Raw genomic sequence first — 5,416 nt, 5'->3', positions numbered from 1 at the left:
ATTCATTTTGTTTTTGTCAGTCATGCTCTTTGATATATGAAAGTTTAGTACTTAATGTACATCAGTATGAGTAGCCATAGTTCTTTGGGAACTTGCTCATATAGAACTGCATCTGAGTGAGCACCTTACTGCTCTTGGCAGCCCCACCTCTCCCCTGGCCTGCATGACTCCACATTTTGGTTGGTCAACCTGCACCAAGGCTGCAGAAGTAATTTCAATGGTGAGGGAGGGAATGCTTCACCAGATGACTGCAGTCAAAGGAAAAATATTTGTATTATGCACCCATTAATGACATGATGACTACATGACCCCATTTATGCAACCAGGACAGATGCCACATTTCGAAGCAAGAATGGGTAGGTGCTGACAGATGTCGAGGAAATAATATTTATTAAATTGTGTATAATATCCACATGGATGGGTCTCTTGCGGCTGCTGGGGAAGGTCCCTGACACCTGGCCCTGCCACTGCCAGCCATGGCCTGCCTACAGGCACACAGGAGGCCATGGAAATATCCCTGTCCTGCTGAGAAAAACTTTCAGCAACAGAAGGGTTCAGTGGCTGGAATGGGCTGGGAAGGAGGTGCTGGGCAGTGTGCTAGGCAGGGGGAGCAACACAGCAGGGAGGAAGCAACAGCCCATGGGAGCTGCTCTTCTGGGACATTTTCCACCTTCTGGCAATTTTTAAAATGAAAAAAAGAAAATAGACTAAAATTTTTTCACAAAGCAGCTGCATGACTCAACAAAGTTTTGCTTGTGGTCTTGCTTTTTTCCTTTAGAGTTTGGGTGTTGGGTTGTTTAGGTTTTTTTTCAGATCAATTTGTCTCTTAAGTTCTAACACTTTTCACATTCGTGACTAGCATTTTCTCATGATGATAAGTGAAAATCCCTGTACTGGCAGCTGTCAGAAGTTGGGAGAGGTATTACATGAGAATTGCTTTTGGTTGTCACCAGCCCTGCCTTTTCCACCTGCAGCCATCCAGCCCTGGCCACTGCTGGGACACATCACTGGCTAAAGGATTACTCTGATAACATGGTTCACTTGTTCTTGTGCAACTTTTTTCCAAATAATGTTTTTATTTGAAATCTCACATTTGGTTAGACAACAGTAGTGCAAGACTGCTGTAACACATACTGAAGCAATAGGAGTCTTTGTATAGGCTTTATAGGAATTGGATGAGATTTATATTACTGAATACTTTAAACAGATCTGCAAAGAAAAATAATTCCTTATTGCTGCCTTCTGTTAGTTCCTTGGGGGAAAAAAATAAAGCAAATCTGAACTGAAACATACATAATTTTTTAAATGCATGAATGCACCCCATCATTTTAGTTTTCTCATCTTGTGATAGAGTGCTGTTTAATTAAATAGATGAGGTATATATAAGCTAAGCAGCTTATGGATGGGTTTTATCTTCATTTGAGATACTCTAATGAGAGACTAGGGGATCAACAAGTAACCATTTATTCTACAAAATTAAAAATGGGAAAGAGATGAACATTTAATTACCTTGACATTATCCTTTGCTATATTAGGTTAAAGCGATAAGTTGAAGGACAACAAAGCTAATATATATATATTTATTTATATTTATATACATACATATGCAAATTCTGTTTTCTTTAATCATTAAAATCAATGAAATGCATGTGTTAAAGTAGTAACAAGATATTTAGCTTTTATGCAATGTCACTTTTCATCTATAGGTTCTGTAATGCTTTGCTCAGGCCACCTGCAGCTGATGAGTACCTGACACAGAAGGTTTGTACCAGCAGCAAGGCCCTGGCAGAGCTGGGCACTAGATAGCCTGGGCTGTCTGACACGCTCTGCACAAAGCTGCCAAATTAGTCACACTAAAATGATACCAACAAGAAAAGCGCGGTACAACTGCAGCTCAGCAACACAGCTCAGCAGTGAGCACAGCATGCTGTACTTAGGCAAAGGTGTATGTGGTTGTGGTGGGTTGACACTGTCTGGATGCCACCCACCCACCAAAGCCTCTCTACTGCTCCCCTCCACTGACCTTGGTGTCTGCAGAGCTGTTCCTCTCACATGTTCCCACCCTGCTCTTCTCTGGCTGTAATTACAACTACACAGTAACTTGTTTTTTTCTTCTTCTCAAATGTGTTATCACAGAGGTGTTCCCACCATTCCTGATGGGCTCAGCCTTGGCCAGCAGTGAGTCCATCCTGGAGCTGGTTGGCCTTGGCTCTGCTGGACATGGAGGAAGCTTCCAGCAGCTTCTCACAGAAGCCACCCCTGTAGCTCTTTCCCCTGATACCAAAATCTGGCCATGCAAACCCAACAGTGGCTCAGGAAAAGAAAAATATAATTGCAATTAAAACTATAAACAATAATTTTTGTGATTAAATCTCTTCATTATTAGATGAGTATTATTCCCTGACTGGATATGTACTTGTTAGATCAGGCCACTCTGTAAAGGAAATTGCTTTCGAAATTTTCACATGACACAGAACTAGGGATTATTCTTTCTAAAATATCTTCTTTTTTGAACACTCTTGCCTAGACTTATGGAAAGGATGTAATATGTAAGGTACAATACATAAAACACTCAACAAATAAAATGCAATTATATATAATGTAAAATATACAAAATTTAAAAATATAAAATATACACAAGAACTCAAGAACTAGGAAGTTAATCACATAGCAGATTTCAGGTTTTCCTTTGTTCTCTCTGAAGCATTCAAGGCTACTTAGTCTGCCAGAAGTGGAAAAAAAGGGAACCTGTTTCTAATAAGATCAATGCAATTGTGTTTTGAAAAGGGGAAAAGAAAAAAGCTAGACAAAATGCTGATTATTTTTCTTTACTGAAACTGTTTAGTAATTAGATTGAGAATGCAGTTTATATGATCAAAGGGTTCAGAAGTAGATTTTTACATGAGCAGGGGTTCTGTTTGGTTGTTTTTAGTGGGGGAGTGAAGGCATATTTTGGAAACTGGGATTTCATTACTTTTTAAATCTAAAAATCTATGCTTGTTTTCCATGCTGTCAGATTCATATCATGTCATAGTTCTATTGTATATGCACACTCAGCAAGAGAATGTGCAAGTGCTGGTGTTTTGTGTTACCCTGTTTCTCCCACTGCATTTGATAAGAAGTGGAAAATAAACACTCAAATGGAAACAATATTTACTACCTAAAATCCACAGGCAGGTAGCAAGAAATCAAGACCTGTCAATCTTTGGACCCTCTGGACAGATTTGCTGGCAGGGTAAGCATGAGGCCATGAAGTTTTGTAGAACCCCTGGCAGCTAAGGGGATTGTGGATATCAGCTCTTGGGCAGTACCCATTCAAGCAGATTGGATTTATTAACCAAGAGCATTCTGCATGAAGTTAACATTCTTCAGACCCACATACTCTGTCAGCCCTTTCATTTTAGATATGTATTACTTTTAGAAAAGGAAGCTTACTTTGCGCTGTTTCACTTAACACGCACTAAATGTGATGATCCTTTTAAGGACACACACTGAGGCATATATGAGGATGTGGTTTGTGCCTCTTCCTTTTTTCAAGGGACACAAGGCACAAGATCACACACATGGTTCAGGTACAAGATACACTACTCATTCATATTAAACATTTCAGCATGCACTGAATGCCATGGAATTAAACAGATAAGATTATGCTCTTCTCTTTGGTGAAATTTCTTGAAAACACAAGTCATGATGAGGACAAAGGAGATCCCTTTCTATATTACAAAAACCATACTTATTAAGGGGAAGATGAAGCAAATTAGAGACTAAGTATGTGGCTGAGAAGAAAAATTAAATTTAAAATCTCTTATGCTTGTATCCATACAACTGCATTGCTATTCATAGCAATTCAGTAACTGAGAAATGAACAGAATCTAGTTTCTTTAACCCTGGGATAAATCTAACTCAAGAACACAGGTGGTTTGTATTCTGCACATGTGAATGGTCTACAGCTTTTCTGTGTTATTAGTCTGGTTTCAGCCATTTTAGCAATTCCATTGTATTTTGTTCACAGCTTTTGGCTTCCACTCTTTTTCATTTTCCGTTTCTTCTGCCAGACACTTAATCAGCCTCTCTGGGAACTTATATAGCTCCCATGACCACTGTGTAAGAACACCTAACAAACATTAATGCCTTTTTATCTTCACTGCGCCCTTATGAGTAAGAACAGTGTTAATTCACATTATACAGAGAAGGAACAAAAGGACAGAGATATTAAATGACTTGGCTATCAGTGGAAGAGAAGTGTAAAGCATCAGGAACTGAAGGCAAATGGTTAGGGCTAGCCCAAGCACCTCCTTCCTACTCTCTGTCCTTTGCAGACTACGAGCAGCCTCAAGCATCTGTCACTCTGTCAAGACACAAGGAAGACTCTTGGAATTCCCGTAATGGAGGTGCCTGTGCTGGGAGTCTGTTGTCACATCTCCATGGTGAGAAAGCGGCTCTCCCAAAGGATAATGGTGAGAATCAAAGTTGGGAACCCCTCTGTCTTTCTCTCTCACTCTGTCAAACAGCTAGGATGCCCAGGCTTCTAAATCAAGCACCCAAACCTGCTCTCTAAAATATATGATATGAGTCACTTAGCTAACATAAAATGCCCTATACTGATCCACAAAGAGAATCCCATAAAGTTTTTCATGTCTCTTTTATCTGCCCACGCATATGGATCACTCATCATAGTAGTATCTGAATGCCTGGTTTAACCAGTCACATTAATTTCTTTGCTTTAACATTGGATTTTGACTACTGGTTGCTGCACTCATTTCCAGTTTCATCTATTTTTTTACCTGACATGAAGAATGCCATTCTGTTATAAAGCGAGGTGGAATGGGGTGTGAGCAAGTTCCACAAATCCTGCAACAGCTCCCAGCCCTCCTGCAACCCACTGACTCTGCATGGCACGTTACCTGCCTATCAATAATCCTTTATCATGTTCCATAGTAAAATCACATTTTCCCATGCACTGCTTTTTCTTTTCTCCCTTCTCTTGTAAGATATTGGGGGTTTAATAACTGCAGCAGTTTGGATTCCTCTCTGTGGCCCAACAAGGAGCCAGGATGGATGAAGAGATAAGTGAATGTTGCCTAGTCTCTTTGTCCCGGTTTTGGAGAGCATTATTTACAAAGATATAAACAGATACATAACTGTACACATTTATCTCACATTGCTCAGCTATTTCCTGCTCCTCCACACTCCCATCCCATACAATGGGTTGTAAGAGTTCAAAATGCCTTGAATCCAACCCCGTACCTATACACAGGCAACTCTTATCTCTTCTCTGTGTGTGCACCTGGAGGGTAAATGCCCTGCACCTTTGTGCAGGAATGGGAACAAATGTATTGAGGGGAGTGTCAGAATTTGAGTTATGTTTTATAGAACATTTGTTTAGTATAATAAACATCCGCAAATGACTATTTAT

This window comes from Vidua macroura, chromosome 2 (genome assembly GCF_024509145.1).
Source record: "Vidua macroura isolate BioBank_ID:100142 chromosome 2, ASM2450914v1, whole genome shotgun sequence".
NCBI classification, from domain to species: Eukaryota; Metazoa; Chordata; class Aves; order Passeriformes; family Viduidae; genus Vidua; species Vidua macroura.
This window is presented reverse-complemented; position numbering follows the sequence as displayed.